Below are 19,631 nucleotides of genomic sequence, written 5' to 3' on the forward strand. Positions count from 1 at the left end.
GTCACCTTGGTCTAAAATCAGCATTCTATAGTAACACAACCATATCAATGTTTAGACAGCTCAATTCACAATAGCTAAACTGGAAGCAACCTAGATGCCTTCAATAGATGAATTGATAAAGAAACTGTGGTATATATAGACAATGGAATGTTACTCAACATTAAAAGAGAATAAAATTATGGCATTTTCAGGTAAATAGATGGAGTTGGAGAATATCATGCTAAATGAAGTAAGCCAATGCCAAAAAACCAAAGGTTGAATGTTCTGATAAGTGGATACTGATCCATAATGGGGGGGGGCATGTGAAAAATGGTGGAATTTTGATGGGGCAAAAGGGAGGGAGGGGTAGGGAGCTGGTATAGGGGCAGGAAAGATGGTGGAATGACATGGGCTTTATTACCCTAGGTACATGTATGACTGCACATATGGTGCAACACTACATTGTGAACAACCAGAGAACTGAAGAGTTGTTTTGCATTTGTGTATAATGAATCAAAATGCATTCTGCTGTCATATATAACTAATTAGAATAAATTAATCAATTAATAAAAATTTTAAAAAATGACTGGTGATGGGTCTCAGTGGTTAAGTACCCTTAGGTTCAATCCCCAGTACCAAAAAAAAAAAAATGTCACCAACTTCTAGATCCTCATTGTATGCTTAAAAAGCCAATGTTCAGAAACAGCAGAAATAGCAAACAACTTTGCCATAGTTATTAACATGTAACAATTTCTTTTAGCTCATGTTTTCATATCAGAACACTTTGGGGCTAAAGCAGGGGTGCAAATGATCATACTACTGTGTTCATCTATATGGGCTTTAGGAGACACAGAAAAATCTAACAAGTAAGTTTATTCACTTTGTAAAACTTTACATCCCTTCATAAAATTCATACAAATTTTGGCTCAGGACAGCAGAGGCTAATTCTCTAAACCTCCCTCTTACCTCCACCACAGGAATAGAGGGAAAGAGGCCACATCATATTCTCAAAGCTCTGCCAAGATCAACAAACAATCTTATCACACTAAATATTCCCTTCCCTGCTTTACATATTTTAAAGTAATCTTGTTAGTGTAAAAACCATGCACCACTGTGCTGCACTACAGACCAGGAAACTAAGACAAACTACTAGAGAACCTCACCTAGGACCTGGTAATCAGAATAATTTCAGGGACCCAACTGACCTCAAGCTCTATTTTGTACCATGAATTCATATTGCTCATTTAGTCCTGAACATATGGGATATAAGCCACTGCTTTTATAGAGGTGAAACATGTAGACTGAATTGTATTAGTTTCAAGTGTAATACTTGAAAATCTTCTCAATATGATTGCACATGTCTATGGTACTTAATGATGCTGTTTATGTAATAGCTTGAAATTTTCAGAAGATTTCACATGTACCCTCTAGCTATATTCCTACAATGCCCCTATGGTTACTATTACTCCTATTTTGCAAATTAGAGCACATTTCCAGGCATTTAAATGAGCCAATTAACAAGTTAATTAATTAATTCATTGGAAAGCAAAGAAACAGATTGTCTTCCACACTCCTGTATCATTGTACAAAAATCACATTTTATAACTGGCAAAGCCAACACAAAGGTTTAAAATTCTTTTCAATCTAGGTTAAATCACAAGCCTCAGGTTCCTGGAATATGAAACATGAACAACGGCTATTTCTTCCCTTTCCCTTCCCCTCTCCATACTTCCTTCTTTATCTCCCTACAGGCCTTTCATTACTGACAATTTACAAACTTTCCTCTTACCAGATTACAATTGGCTTTGCAATGCCTACAGCATAAACTTGGTTGCAAGCCTGACTCTCCTGTCACTAGCAATTCACATACAAACTTTCGTCTCACCAGATTACAACCATACAAACTTTCCTCTCACCAGACTATAACTGGCTTTGCAAAGCCTACAACATAAACTTTGTTGCAAGCCTGACTCTGCTGTCACTGGCAATTCACATAGCAGCAATATTGTAAAGCCACAGAAACTGCCATGCATTTTCACCTGCAATGGTAAGAAGCTGAGAAGCTAGCTATTGCACATCCCCAGGAGCTCTCCCTCCTGTAATCTCATGGACCTGACTGTCTCTACCAGAAAAATAACAATCCATTATGTGCTGTCTTACACCATCTCTTGCACCATGACACGGTACTCTTACACTTAAGTATGGGTATGTCCTACCTTCCTAGCCTACTTCTCATCTCTCCCTAGATAGAGAATGTGGAGCTGTTGTGTTAGTTGGACATGAGGAATATGCTGGCTTCCCAATTTATTTTAATTAATTTTGAAGATGAGTTATGTGTATTTCTGTTTTTAAAGTCAATATTTCAATCAGAGACCCAAGAGACTGAGAGTGACAGTTTTTCTTTGGAAGCTATGATCATTTATAGTCATATCTTAATTTCCCCCTTCATACTATAGCAATGTTTATATAAAATCAGTATAATACATTACACAGATGGCTTAAATACCATAAGAAATATGAGGTTTAATAAGATGATGTTTATAAATACTTTAGGAGCTCTCTGAAAGGAAGCAGCCATATTGACATATTTCATTATGAGAAATCCACATATATAAGCAGATACTTATATACTGAAAATACTCTAAAATATTAGAATCTTTAAATTACTGACTTATTCTATGATTTATAGTAATTTTAATTTCTGATTCAATAAGCTTTTAAAGATCAGTTAAACATAAAAATTGGATTTGCTCTGTGGCTTATAAATTGTTTGTAATAAAGTAAAATCTAAATATGAAAAAAAATACTGAGATAGAGATCCTCAAAAAAATTATTATTTATACTAAAGAAAGAATTCCTTAGAAAAGCAGCCAAATGTAGCTGCTATTGAGTAAAACAGAAATCATATTAACAAGTACCCCAGGTAGCTTCATTAGGAATGAACTCCCTCAGATTATAGCATTTACAAGGATTTTCCTGATGCCAAATTAAAAACAGAAATAATTAGAACTATAATAATAAAATACTAAAATTCTGAAGTTAATGTCCAACAAATGATCATTTATAGACAATGAGCCCTGATAAAAAAATAATTTTCATGTTTAGTATCTTCTTTCATTTAAATTCTGTAGATTGTGATTTAATTTCTTATGTTTTTCATGTAGATAATGGAATTATCCTAATCTATTATTTTTTATTCTTTTGTAATAATCATTTACCTTAAGTTCATTTTATGTCTTACTCATTGACCATATATTCCAGCATTATTGAAAATAATGATGATATTAGCAGTCATTAGTGATGCTAAATTTCAAAAGTATTATCTTTACAATTTTGCCATAGAAAACAATGATTGGAAATATATCTTCCTTATTGTTAAAAGGAATTATCACTGTGTGCGATCTTTGAAAGATTTTGTATATTATTTTTAAATTAGAGAGTACATTTAATTTCATTGAAAGGCTTCTGATATAATAAAATGTATCTGTTATTTTGATGTATTATAGAAATGGATTCCCAAATATATCATTAGAGTTTTTATTCTTGGATAAAATGATATTTAATAGCAGTAGATTATTTTTAATTTACCATTGAATTTATTTTTTTTTCTATTTTATTGTACTATTTTAATTTTTAGAACCATGGTCCCTAATTGCAATTGATTCATCGGGTTTTAGAGTTAGGATTGTACTAGTCTAGCAAAAAAAGACAATCTAAATTTCTTGAGCATGTTTTAGTTACCCTATTTATTACATGAATCAATTAAATGGCAAAATTTCAGTATTTTACTAGGATAGGAGATATTATATATAAGAGAGAGAAAAATAGGACAGAATAGGGTATTTGATTTTGAGTTCAAGATGTGTTCATAAAAGTTTTAGATATGAAGTAACATACTGAGCTAGAGATTTTAGTAATGTAAAAGCAAGAGCCAAGATCAAAATCCCAAATTACATTTTGACTCAAATAATGTCTGAAATTCCTTTAACACTGCACAATTGAGAAGCGCATTCCTGCTACGACTCGTACTATACCTGCTTGATCCTTTAAATATACACATCACTAAATTGCCCATTATTTCTATTTTGAACAGTTATCAGAGTAGCCCTTCATATAGAAATACATAAATGAACTTATGATGAAAAGGAAAATTCCTAACCTAACTTTGTCAAGTTCAAGTTGTTGCTATTTTCCAGAAGCAACATTTTTTTTTTTTTAGGTCATATGTACACATGTACCTCTATTCCTCTAAAAATATATTTTCCCACTTTTACTGGATATATTTTAATTCATCTACATTGCCTAAGTTAAGTTGGGGACATGCTCAACTCTTGGTAAATTGTGATCCCTTGAGAGTTAGGGTCCTGCCATGTGCAAACGAGCAGGCTGGACCAAATACCACAATACCATGGAAGTATGATTACAAAGGGGAGATTGATACATATGCAAATGATTTCAAATTAACTTCACTCCTCCTTTGGAGGAGCTAATGAAAGCAGAAGGATTGATACACTTTTGCTTTCAAAGAGTACAAGGACCACATCACTTGAGTTGTGCTAGATGAAAATTGTGCACAACACAGAGGAAGTATAAGTTAGCAAGATTAGACCAGTTCCCTAATAACATTTGGTGAGCATTCAGGGCCACTTGGACATAGAGATAAAAATTATATGTATGTATGTGTGTGTGTGTGTGTATATATATATATATATTGTTCAGTTAAAGGAGCCCAACATTCTTTATATAAGATAGTTTGTAATGGATTTCTCTTACTTACAACTGAAAAAAAATCCTAGCAAAAATTTGACTTTTACTGACTTTGTGAAAGGTAGAATATACATTTGGGAACTGATATAACTACAGTCACACACAAGGCAGTAGCAATTCTCTGAGAGGACTAAGTTGGTTAATCCATTATGTTTGGTGACTTGAATCTCCTGCCAGCGGACTGGCAAAGCTTAAGCATTGGGGATATAGTAGGAACAGTAACCAGTTGTTGTAACAAGTTGTTTGTTTGCTATAGACTTGAAAAGCATCCTGTAAGACAGAGTCAGGATTTAAGGAAACCTGAAATACCCTGACAGAGAAAGAAAACAACATTGTTGGTCATATGGAATACATCTGCAGGTAGTCAGGAGTCTTAAGGTAAGTTTTTGATTGTGATGGGAACTAAAGTCTAGGCCTTAAGTTAAAATTATTATAATCAAATAAAGTGAGGTAAAGAGGTGGAAGAGGAGCATGGCTTTATGCCTGGAGTAATAAGTGAACACTTGCATTTTCCTCCAGGGAAATGGTCAAGTTAGAGCTGAGACCTTACCATATGCTCCTTTATTCCAAGAGAATAAACTGAGAAGTTAATGATTCAACTGAGGGTTGGAAGAATCAATAGTGCCAGCATGTATTTTGCTCAATAGCTTAAACCCAAATACTAAGCTTCAGATTCAATGGACCAAAGTTTGACAATCTGTTTTAAACTTATTTTTTTTTCATAAACTCCAAAGATAACAAAAACTGTTTTTAGAATACTATTTCCAGAAAAATCCTATCCATTCCTGGCTCAAGTAGCTTATGCCTGGTTGGTTCCCCCAGATAATTTGTGGACCCCAGAGGTAAACAATGAGGTGTTGCCCATGAAGTATGCCTCTGCTCCCTGAATTATCTGTGGGTTTCCACAATCCATCAACTATTGATTTCGTCTTTCTCTTTCACACTGCTAAATTTGTTCTTGCGGTTGTTGGTCTGTTTTTATGTATTTATATTTCAAAGTGCAGGTAGCAGTTTATGGTTCTTTTGCTGTAGGGTACATAAATGTATTTTCTTCTAGGTCTTTATATTGATTGAGAAAGCTCCCTGAGACCCTTGGCTTGTTTATGGATTTCATCACAACTTCCCCAAATAGCACAAGAAGGGTTTTTCTCTTGGGAGTCCACTTACCCTCTAGGAGTTTTATTTCTACCTGGATAGATCAATCCATTTCTTTATCACAGGAACTTTAGGACTTTCCTAAGTGCTATTGGATAGATGGTTCCCAGTTTCATATACTATCATTCATGTGTACTGGCTGTGTTTGTTAGATTGTTTCCAATTGGTGTAGTCAGTCCTTTGTATCTTCAACATCCACTAATTTATTAAATCATGGGTTAAAAATGTTAGGAAAAAAAATTTCATCTGTATTGAGCATGTTCAGACTTTTCTTCATGTCATTATTCCCTAAATAATGGAGTTTAACTACTAATTGCATAGCAATTATACTGTATTAGTAAATAGAAGTAATCTAGAAGTGATTTCAAGTATATAGGAAGACATGCCCAGATTATATGTTTATACATACACACACACACACACACACACACACACACACACACATACAGCAGGACAAGCATCCACAGATTTGGGTATCTGCAAAGGATCCAAGAGCCAGTCCTCTACAGATACTGAGGGACAATTGTTACATTTCAACACATTGTAGTAGACTGGGAAAATCCTTGGGAAAAAGCACAATTGTAATACAGTCGTGCCTAAGGGGAGAAGGGAATTCTCTAGGAATCACGTGGACAATGGGTTTGGGTTCTGAGGCGAGACAATCATGAAACATGATGAACCAGACAGGGAGATAGGCACAAGATAATGCAGGGCCGATTGGTGTAATATAAGAGCATCTATCTTTACTAGATGAATTGTGGAAAGATATTTTTCTTTATAAAAAAATAACTAACTACACTGTGGAGAATGATATTGTGAACAGGAAAGAATTAGAGACCTACAATATAATTTATACTATTAATAATTCATAATAATTCAGGAGTGATTATAGGGCAAATGAGGGTATTTTATATATAAATTTTTTGAATACTGAGGTTTAAGTGGCTGATATCAATATGGAGCCCAGATATCTAGTTTTTTTTAGCCTGCTGAAGGCTATAAAATGAGATACAGCACCTAATGTAGTACTATTTAGGAATGGTAAAGGGAATGTCCAGTATAGTGTTGCGTATGTTGAACATGAAATGGTTTGGGGATACCCATTTGGACATGCTAAGTAGATTGGGTTTGCATGGGCTTGGATCTCAGAGGAGAGGTTTAGCCTGGGGAGAAGTGATATTGAGTCCATAGTATTTAGATGAAAATCACAGCATAAGGGCAGAGTGAAAAGACTACAGAGCCTGATGCACAGTAATAGTATTTCTGATGAGATTCAATTACTGCATGTGGCCAAAAATCAAAATAAAAATACTTAAGCAGAAGGTTTAATTCTTTCATGTCAAATATGCAATCAGCACAAATACATAGTCCTGGTATATCAATTAAAGTCTCCTTCCTTCTCACTACATGATTATGGCTCCAAATATGGGTTGATATATGACTCTGTAAAGGAAAACAGGCACTTAAATCCCAATGTATTGCTATCTATAATAGGGCGTCAAATGTTTAATTTATGTTATGTTGATTCTGTCTTGACATATGCAGAGAAAGTATTTGGGGATTTAAAGGCTCAGGGAAAATGGAAGAGCTCCTATTGGATGACTAGGAAATTTTCACAGCAAATAAAATAAACAATAACAACCTTTAGTGAGTACTTACTCAGGGACATCTAGTCTCTCAAATATTTTCTTAAATGAATTGGTTTGATCTTGACCATAGGTACATGTACTAAGATCATCCCCATTCTAGAAGAGAATGGTCCAAAATTTAAGCAGCACTGAAATCTTGTACCAACTAAAATTTAGTCTTCAGAGCAAGAGCAGAACCTCTCAAAATCTCACAGAAGCAACAAAATGGAAGGAGAAAAGCAGATTTGGCCAGTTGTTACCAGATAAATGTGCCCTTTTTACATTTATGAATATATATGAAAAAACCAATCCATAAATATGACTATTAACTGCTTATTACTTCATCTATGGACAAAGTACTGCAGAACCTAGGAGAATTTCTTTTTAATGTAATGCCATTAAAACTTGTCACCATATGGGCACTTGGTAATAGGACAATCTGAAGGCAAGGGACAAAACTCTATATCTTTAAATTATTGGTAAATGTCAACATAGATCTGTCTCTTCCTATTTCCTTTACATATATATGTTATACATACATACATATATATATATGTAATATATATATATATATATATATATATATATATATATACACATATGTATATATACATAAATGTGTGTATGTATATATATACATACACACATACATACCTATTCATTTTTCTGAGGAACTTCAAATCCCTGAAACCTGAAACCAGAAAGTAGAAAGTAGAGATTCATGAAACAGTGGCTAGGCACTGTATAGTGGGAGGTAAATTTGTTAGAAATGATGAAAGGAGAAAGCGGAGGCCTCCCATAGAAAGGCTTGTAGGTCTTTGTGAACTGCATCAATATAAAGTGTCAAAGAAAGAGACAGTAAAGATAGGAGAAATTGTCCCCACAGAGTTCCAATAAATGAAACCCTATTAACCTGAAAAACAGATTCAGGATGAGCACATCAGACTTACTGCAGACCTCTGTCTGGCCAGAGGAGTGAAACTTTTACATATGAACAACACAACATTTTTTCTGTTGGAAATCAACTGGTGTGGATAGATTCTTTCTAGGGATGTAATGAAAGAGTATCCCAGTGGGAGCAGGGATGAAAACATGGTACAAATAAAGAAAAGAACTTTATTCTAAAGACTCATGTCTTTATAACTCAGGTTGTAAAAACATCTTTGAACATACATTTTAGTGACATGAGAATGGAATTGTAAAAAGTTGCTATTCTCAATAAAATGCAAGATAACTTTCATTCTGTGAAATGAAAGCATGCTATAAGATGATATATTCCTAGTGAAACATTATTTCAGAAGTGTTAGAGTTAAAAATTCACATTGGGACTGTTAATCAGCTTTTCCTCATTGTGACAAACATCCAAGATAAATAACTTAAAACGAGGGAAAAAGTTCGTTTTGGTTTATGTTTTCAGAGGCTTGGTTCATTATTATTTGATCATTTTGCTTTGCCTCTTGGAGGGGCAGAATATCATAGTGGGGAGTGCACTGTGGAGCAAAGCTGCTCATCTCATGGGAGAGAGACAGAGGGGGAGGGAGAGAAAGAGAGAGATGCAAAGAGAAAGGGGAAGGAGCCAGGGTCCCAAAATATCAGTCAAGGGCATGTCCCTGATGACCTGTCTTCCCTACTAGGCCTCATTTCCTAAACGTTCTTCTTCTTACCAGTAGTAACACAGACTATGAGCCAATCAATTGACACATGAAACTTTGGGGGGCATTTATGATCCCAACCACAATAGCCTGAGATGAAATGTCCATATCATCCTTGGAGAAATCCAACCTGGGATATGGAGGGCCCATAGGACAATCAGCTATAAACAATGAGAGAGGATGAGAATATTGGGTAAAGGATGGTGGTTATACATAAGAATAAAAGTATTGCAAAAGACAGAGGAGGATGTTAACCTTTAAATAAAGGGGAGACTGTAAGAGAAAGAATTGGAGCATTGAGTAAGACTGGATTGATTTCATAAATTGCAAGGTGATTTTATAGCACTGGGTTCACATTAAAAAAGAAATCTGCCTATTTGGATTAGGAAGAAAAACCCGAATATATAAATGAGAAAATCATGCTGAATACAGAAGGGAACAAAAGACATCTATCATCTCCTTTTTCACCAAATAACATGTACACTGAAACAAAAACTTATACTAAAAGTGAAGATATTAAATGAAGATGCATATCCATATAATTATGATGCTTTTATGTAAGAAATTAAATAAAAATCCATTAATGTGCCAATATGCAGAATGTTTAAAATGTGTCATATATATGTGTTTGTGTGTGTGTATTTAAAAATGTTTTAAAATATCATAACTTATAAAGAAAGGCCAATATAGAAATAGGATATACCACATTTTATATTGCTTGAAAGATGTACTTGAAAATGTCTTCTTCATTTGCATCAGCAATGATCATTCAGACTCCGCAAGTGAATAAGTGGAGAATTGGACAAAAATTTGATATTAAAATTGTATTTAAAATTTGGCTTGCCAGGATAAAAAATATAAGTCTTTACTTTTTATTTTTATCATATTACAATAAACATAGCTTATATTTATTCTTGAATCATACTTTATCATATATAATTTCTTGCAATGAAAATTATATAAAGTTCTATGTATTTCTTTTCATGTACTACTAGATTATTTTGTGTTTTCTTTCTTTTTATCCCAAGTGATAGTGTGTATATTTTCATTAATAATTAATTGATTACTTTTAAAATTAATTAAGGTAAGTTTGGGATAGAAAATTAAAATGTTACAAAAGTCTATCCAGACAAGAGCAAAGTTACCTCTTTCTCATCTTCATATTTATTTATTTTTTTAATCTTTGGAAATTATTAATTTCTTATTTAAACTCCACAGTAGAATACTTATAGGCACTATTTTAAAAGCAATTTATTTTAAAAGTAAAGTGTTTTAAAAAATAAGAGTTTTTGTTTTCTTGAGCAAAAAAATATTATGCTGATAAAATTTTCAACATTTAATATAGTTTTTAACTTTAAATACTTTAAGAATGTTCCATGAAGTTGTTGTAGTTTCTTAATTGTCATGTAATTTATTTGTACAGTCTTGTTATTTACTAGCACAGTTAGTAGTGTGAGATTGGTATATGAGTTCAATGAAAGTCTTCAATATTTTCTGTTTACTCATATCCATATTAAATATAGTTATCTGCCTTTGGAAAGACTAATAAATTATTTAAATTGAACAGAAGCATGGTGGCTTCTTCTTCCCCTCCTGGATGTACAGCAGGTGGCTCTACTATCTTGGCATTACATGGAGACAGAACCACACCTGGCCAATGAGATGTGAATTTTAATGGTGTGAACTACTTCCAAGCTAATGGGTGAAAAGCTCTTGTCAAAATTTCCAACCTTTCTTCAGCTGGCATGATTATGGAAAAAGCCTCCTGATGAGGTTGAAAGGAAGTAAGATTCAATTTGCCTCCAGGGAGCAAAATTATCCTGGAGAGTGATGCAGACTCTATAGATTTAGCATGTACAGTTTTTTTTTTCTTTTTCTTTCTTTCTTTATTATTATTATTATTATTTTGTGTGTGTGTGTGTGTGTGTGTGTGTGTGTGTGTGTGTTGATGCCCTGAATTTTTGGTGCTCTTGGTTACTATAGAGAATTACTCCTACAGTTTCCCTTTTCAAATGGGAACTGATGTGTTGAGCTTTGTGTTTGTGCAGACAGCTTTTTCATATTTAAACTAATATGTGCATATAATTCTCCCACACACTGTTCTATATCTTGCTTATTCATTTGCATAAATATCTTTGAGATTGTTTTGTGAGTTAACCTCTTCATTTTTCCTATGACTATATTTTGTCTGGATATACTGTAATTTAACAAGGCTACTTAATAATGGATTTCTGGTATTTTCGAGCTTCACAGTAAAAAACAACTATATATAATTTTTAAATATGTCTTCTTAATTTGTTTGTATTTGTAGATAAATACTTAGAGGTAGAGTTAATGATGGGAGAGTGACTAAAAGATATGTGTGTTTGAAGCTGACTCTAAATTTTTTTTTCTGATATCTGTGTTCCAATTGATAAATGCACTAGTTCATTTCATGATGCTAGGAACACAAAACCACAGTCTAGGTAAGTTTTAAAGAAAGTAGGTTTATTCTGCTTGTGATTTTGGAGATGAGAGTTTGAAGAACAATATCCAGGGATTGCATTCTCACTGGCAGAATTCCAAGATGATTGAGGACATCATGTGGGAAGAGAAATGGCACACACATGTATATCTGTGTTAATTAGGTTTTTGTCACTGTGGCCAAAATACCCAACACAAACTACTAGAGAAGAAAAGGTTTCTTTGGCTCCTAGTTTCAAAGGTCCCAGTCTGTGGTATTCTGGTTCTATTGCTATGGGCCTGAGGCAAGGCAGAACATCCTGGCTAAAGGGCTTGGCAGAGGAAAGCTTCTCAGCTTATGGTAGCTGGGAATCCCGAAAGAGAGAGAAAAGGGGTATGGACAAGACATACCCTTCCAGGGCACAGCCTCATTGGCCTATTTCTGCCATTATTGGGTACAATGTTTATTCAGTGAATTAGGTTAAAATTTTTACTCATATTTTTCAAACCTTCCTGTTTTGTATGCTTCTTTGTCATTTAGTGAGGCATATGTGTTACAGTCTTTAAGACTGAAATTGTGTACTTTCTTTGAACTATTTTTCTTTAGATGTTTTCAAATTAATTTTTTTGTGAATTTTGATAGAGTATGCATAATATAAAACAAACCATTCAACCACTTCTAAATGATTTACATACATTCACATTGTTTGGCATCTATTGCCATCATTTATTTGTTTGTTTTTGTCCTGAGATATTGATTCCTTTTACTAATTAAAGATTAATTACCCATACCTCTAGCTCTAAGCCCTAATAATCAACCTGTGTGTATCAATTTGAGCACTCTAAGTATCCTATATGAGTGAAAATGCATGTCCTTTTGAGATTGGCTTATTTCACTTAGTATAATATCTGTAAGTTTAAGCCAAGTTATAATATGTGTCAATTTTTTTTTCTTTTTTAAGGATGACTACTCTTCTATTTACTTTTATTTTTTATTTTTTAATTTAATTTATTTTATTTAAAAAAACCACGACAGTGAAATGTATTACAATTCTTATTACACGTATAGAGCACAATTTTTCATATCTCTGTTTGTATATAAAGTAGGTTGATCCCAGGATGTAGGCTCCCTATTTACCTCACTTATTATTTCTCTTGCTGAGAAAAAATTTTTTAGTTTGAATATGTCCCATTTGTTGATTCTTGATTTTAACTCTTGTGCTATAGGTGTCCTGTGATCCTGCAATTTGTACACATGGAAAAATGAGAATTCATACCCTGTTTGAATCAAATGTATGATGTGTCAAGATCATTGTATTGTCTTGAGCAACTAATAAAAATAAATAAATAAAGTAGGTTGACACCCAATTTGTGTCTTCATACGTGTACTTTGGATAATAATGTCCATCACATTCCATCATCCTTGCTAATCCCCTGCCTCTTCCTTTTCCCTCCCACCCCTCTTACCTATCTAAGGCTGACTACTCTTCTATTTTATGTATATTTTAGGTTTTACTTATCCATTCATCCATTGACTAGTATTTGGGTTGCTTCTATGTTTTAGCTGTTATAAACAATGCTCCTATAAACTTAAGTATACAAATATCTCTTTGAGAAACTGCTTTCAATTATTTTTTTATTAGTTGCACATGACAATACAATGATCTTGACATATCATACATTTGAATCAAATGGATATAATTTCTCATTTTTCTGAGTGTACAGTTTGCAGAATCACATTGGTTATACAGACATGTATATACATACAGAAATACTATTGTCTGTTTTATTCTGCTGCCCTTCCTATTCCCCCTGCTTTTAATTATTTTAGGCATATACCTAGAAGTGGAATTGCTGGACTGCATTTCTTAACTTTTTAAGAAATTACCATATTTCTCTCTGTCATGGCTAAGCCATTTTATACCTCTACTAGTTATATACACGGGTCTAATTCCTCCAAGACCTCACCAACACTTACTATTTTCTGTTTATTTGTATGACCATTGTGATAATACCGATTCTAATGGCTGTGAAGAGGCTTCTTACTGTGGCTTTGATTTCCATTTTCCTAATGATTAGGGATGCTGAGCACTTTTCAGGTGTTTGAATGTTTTCTTTGGTGAGATATTTATTCAAGTCCTCTCCACATTTAGGAAGGGGGTTGGTCAGGCTTTTTGTTGAGGTTTAGGAATTCTCTCTATAAATGTTAATATCTTTTTAGATACATATTTTGCACATATTTCCTTCTATTCCATGTATTTTATTTTTTTTAAATCTAAAGCATATTTTCTGTGTTGAGTGTATATTTATTATATATGTGTGGGTAAGACAACTTATGTTAACCTTCATATAAATAAATCAAATGATTGTATGTTTGACCAGGTTAAACTGGTATCGTTTTTCTTAGAGAAGTAAAAGTTTAACAATTTGTGTTGTCAGGTTTTCATATAACAAATACAGTCTATCTTGTATATAATCTTGTAATTATAATAAAAATATTAAATACCCCATTAACTTTTATAGTTTCTGTATTTATTTCCTCATTGCCCAGTGGTTTTTCTCAAATAGTTTAACATTAATTTTTAAATCTATGACTATTTTTTAAAACACCTACATTGTCATTTGGAAACTCAGTGTTTTTCCATGTATTTGATGCCAGACTCTCATTTTCCCTTTAGTTAGAATATAAAATGATAGAACTTATTCACTGAGTTTATATTAATAGATGATAAGAACGTAATGTAAGCCTCAATTATTTTTAACTTGACAAGTTCTTCAGCAGAAAAGAATGTATTAAGAAATTATAGTTCATAATAAAATCCATTGAGGAATTCATTAGAGTACTTTCCATTTTCTTCATGATATATACAATTTGGTACCATGATAATGTAGGAGAGCTAAGAATATTTAGCAAGTAAAAATGAATAAATGGGAACATAATATTATTTATGATAGAATAAAATGCATCTTGTTATAAAAATCATTAACTACTTGAAGGTAGTTTTATAAAACTTAATTTGGAAACTTTATGCTTTGTGTCTGACATAGCATGTATTCATCTCCCTTTCCCATAAATGAACATTTCTCTCCATTTAAGATACTATTTTGCTAATTTGCTTAGCAGTTTCAAAGCAGAAATCTAAGAGTTTAATCAAATCAATGGGAGAAAAACAAAACTTCACTGACCTTGCCAAGAGCAAGAGTGGCCTGTTGAGTGGTGGAGGGACTGTATTTCTCCACACGGTGACCATTTCACCCACTGGTGGAAATGTCTATGGTTCTACTCTCAGAGTGAAGGATTTCTTATTTTTAGAAATGCACTAATAAAATAAATTCACCTAAGCTCTGGAGCAGAGTTTCACTTCTGGTAGTATAAAATTAGAAATCTTTTTGACCCACTTCCCAGTGAATCTAAAAAAAAAAAAAAAAAAATGAAAAAATTTAAAAGATCTAGAAATGGTCATTAAAACGGAGGACAAATTAAAAAGGAAAAAAAAAACTCTTTTCAAGGAAATTTATTAAAATAAAAGAATCTCTGGTGTTTGAACTAAGACTCACTTCCCTGCCCTTATCAATTAGAAAATTCACTACAAATGCTGCATCAAAAAGCACAGGATTCCCTCTGCCACATGCCAGTTTGAGGCCTTTCTTCCCTGGAGCAGAATTTCAGAGTTTCTCATCCTGCTCTAGGTTGCTGATTACTGAGGCTAACTCTTAGATGACTGCAGTTGACAGGTGAGTACTCACCTGTGGTGCCTAACTCAGACTCATAGAATGAAGGCTTTACCTTGGCAGCAGTCTGAGGAGATTGCTGTTGTCCTAATAATCATTGTCCTGGCTCAGGAAGTGGTGATTATTTGCCAGGAAAAGTAAGCTGAGAGCTGACTGCCAAGTGCTGACTCCTTGAGGTAGTCATTGTCCCCACCCGATTCTGGAGCAGAGTTTAGTTAGGAAAGGAAGCCATCTGTAAAGTAGATAGCTCCAAACTTATCTATAAAGAACGGAATTTCATTTGTAACAGAGAATTCAAATGTGCAAATGTTGTGAGAAACAGTGGAAGTTGTAGTAAGAGGACATGCAGACATCAAAGGAAAATACAGCATAGACTATAGGTTGGTTACTTTGCAGGAAAGAACTGGGAAGCAAAGATTAAGGCAACTGGGAGGATCCCTGCCAGGGTCAGAAAAAAAATAAATAAATCAAAGGAGCTAGAAATCTATTTCTTCTAAAGAGCTAAAATTAGATTGGATTTGTCAGAAATTTAGTCTTCCAAAGCATTGATGAAAATACTAGAGTCACTGGCCTACAATTAATGGCATTTAACAGCTTATTGTTAGTCAGAGAAAGAATAGAAGGGAGGCTCATCATTGCTATTGTGATCACAAGAGGACTGTAGGAATACCCCAACCTGTATCTCTCTGAGCAGAGTATAGGTGGCTTAGCCCTGAGCAGGGGAAGCTAGAATTTTTCCAAAGAATCCAGCAAGGCACTAAAGAAATGAACAAAAAACAGTAATAAGGCCTGGGGATGGGGCGTTTCACTACCTGAAGTTGCTGCTGTTTACTACCCAAAATATTCAGCTTCCAACAAAAATCACAAGGTGTGCAAAACAATAAATACTATAAGGCATGTAAGAAAAATAAATTACATGGCTTGCGAATTTATATGCCCCACATTTATATTCATTATATTATGTTATATATTTTCCAGTTATATGTGTAACATTGAACATAAAAAGTAGCATTTATGGAATATTCAGACCCTTTCAGGCAATATTAAATTTTGAGCAATTTTCTTTTACTTTCACTTGAAGCAGGCTAATGAACTATGAAATTACTACCAAACAAGTGTCTAGATAAGTAAGACAAATATGATAAATATGGCCAAAATACAAACATTCATATTTACTTCACTGAAATTGATACCTTTATTAGCAGCTGACATTTCCTTCCTCTTAGAGAAATATTTCAAAAGATATTTATGGAACAATCTATTAAAATAACTATATCTTCAAAGATTAATTCCAAATAAATATAACAGAAAATATACTGGGAAAAACCATAACTTCTTAGGGTCATGCCAGCAGTAATATAAAGCAGTCACTGTATAGGTAAAATTTCATGACATTTTAGAAAGGTAAATTGCACCTGCCTTAATTTTTTGATTGAAGGGAATTTTTGTTGTTATTTTCTTATTTTTGTTACAGGGCTGGGGTCTTCCAGGAAACTAACACTGTGAAGTTTCTCCTTTAAACAAAAATTCTTGTGGATAAAGTCAGTAAAATTTCAGACATGTTGCTGAGACTTATTGGCAGGAATCTATTAGAAGGAATAGGAATGAGGAAACGGACACTGTCTCAAGGGAGAGAGTGGGTCCTCTCAGAGAAGAGAGGGATGGCGTGCCTTTCCTGCTCTTCAGTTTTATTGGTGTTCATCTCTTGACATTTAAGTAGATGACTTCAGACTTTCAAGTCCCTCCTGCCATGACCACTCTATGTTACTTTGACCCATATTACTGCCATGGCCACTCTATGTTACGTTGGCCCGTATGGACTGGTTCTATTTGAAATCTGTTCTTACAGATTTTATGGTTCAGGGGAATTCTTATGTCCCTGAGTTCTGGGATCTGGTCTGTGTAAGGGTCACAAAGAATCATCCTTACCTGCTCCCTGCCTCTTCAGAGCAACTTGTGTTCTTCTTATCATTAGCATTTCAGCATTTGGGGCCTACATTTTTCCTGCAGATAATAGGTAGCTTGCTGAGGAATGTAACATATCCTGTCCACTTATGCCAGGCAGGGCTGCAGGTAAATTGCGTCTCAGGGAAGAAAGCATGTGGGGGTCAGCACAGTGGAACCCGTTTTGTAGAATTATTCCCTTGACCTCATATACCTGCCAATCACATCTGTCTGTCCCCTACCATTATGAAGTGGCAGTTTTGTAATAACAAATAAACAGTCAAGGTAAAGATAAGCAAAGAAGAAAGGTAAGCAACACAAACTGAATATTTGGAAAATCTAATGTTAAATTTCTTTATATACTTTCTTTTATATAGCATTTTTTTTTAAACTGGACCTATTCAATGTTCTGCTTTACAATAACATTTTTGTTTATTTGTGAATTTCAGGATACATCAACAACTATTATCAGAGATGTTATTTTTAAAAATTAGATAATACATCACAAAGCAGCAGCATTATTTATTTTCCAGTCTTGATCAGTGAACATTCAAGTTTTCTAAATATTTTCTATTGTAAAATATTTAAACTGAGACCTTCTGTATGTAAAAGTTGCACATGTATTTAAGTATTTATTTGGCCTATAATTTTAGGGGCATAATTGAATGATCAGTGGCAAGTAATATTTAAAGACTTTTAACATAAAATGATCTCTCTCCATTAATGAAGGTTTTGTGAATTTGTATTTTTTATCAACAACTTGACCAGATTTTCTAAGCCTTTAATAACACTGTATATTTTTATTTGTTTCCCGTTTGCTTTTTTCAGCTAAAATAGCAATTTTTTATTACAATTTGCATTTTTAAATTTCCCATAGAATTTAAATATGTTACATATTCTGCTTGTTCAATTAAGAAACCTCTTTTTTGTGACTTATCAGTTAATTTTTTTTTTACTTATTATTCAATGGGTGTATTGCTATTTTTTACTATTCATAAAATCTCTATATGAAGAATGAATATACTTTTCTATGCAAAATTCCATATTTTTATACTCAATAATTCAATATTTTTCTAGTTTTACCTTTTGTTATTAAAATTCTTCTATCCCCAGATTTAAATAAATATTTAAGTATACATATTATATATAATCATACCTTTGGATTTTTCAGGTTTTGTTTTGATTTTAGTACTGGGGTTTAACCCAGGGATGTTTTACCACTGAGGCAAATCTCCAGCCTTTTTTACAAGGTAGGGTCTCACTAAGTTGCTGAGGGGATTGTAGCTAAGGTTGCCCTTGAACTTATTATTCTCCTGCCTCAGTCGCCTGAGTTGCTGTGATTAGAGGAATGTACCACCATGCCCAGCCAGGTTTTTTTAAATTGTAATAAAATAAGCATAGCAGAATTTTCCATCTTATCCATTTTAAAGTATACAGTTGAATAGTGCTATGTTGATGTATATTGGTATGCAAAAATTATATATCCATCTTCACAACTCTTTTCGTCTTGCAAAACTGAAATTCTATACCCATTAAACACTGACTCCCAATTTTCCATTGCAGCAGACTCTGGAAACCATCATTCTACTTTCTGTCCCTAAAATTTTGACTACTCTAGGAAACTCATGTAAGTGGAGTCATTCAATATTTATCTGTTTGCTATTGGCTTAGTTCACCTAGCACATTTCTCTGAAAATTCATCCATGGTGTAGAATATATTAATATATATATATATATATATATATATATATATATATATATATATATATATATTTTAAGACTGAATAAAATTTCTTTATATGTATATACACAGTATAGCATGTTTTACTTATTTATCTGTCTAGAGCCTCTTAAATTGTTTCCACATTATAGCCGTTATGAATAATGCTGATCTGAATGTAGGTGTATTAAAAAATATTTGTTTGAGATTCCCCTTGCAGTTCTTTTGAACACAGTATAGTTGATGGATCATCTGGTAATGTTTTCGAAGTAAAGCAACATTGTTTTCTCCATTGGCTATGCCATTTAATATATCTACCAACAGAGCACAGGGTTCTGATTACTTTACAACCTCTCCAATGTGTGTTATTTTCTGGTTTTCTTTTTTTTTTATAGTAGCCATCATAATAGGTGTGAGGTGGTATGTTTTCCTGATTTTTATTTTAATTTCCCTAGTGATTAGTGATCTTGAGTATCTCTTCCAGTGCTTATTAGTGTTTGTATGTCTTTGTTGGAGAAATGCGTATTTAAGATCTTTGCCAAGTTTTGAATTGTTCTGTCTGGTTTTTAAATGGTTTTCTTTTATTGAATTTTAAGCATTTTCAATATGTCC

This window comes from Callospermophilus lateralis, chromosome 1 (genome assembly GCF_048772815.1).
Source record: "Callospermophilus lateralis isolate mCalLat2 chromosome 1, mCalLat2.hap1, whole genome shotgun sequence".
Lineage (NCBI taxonomy): Eukaryota > Metazoa > Chordata > Mammalia > Rodentia > Sciuridae > Callospermophilus > Callospermophilus lateralis.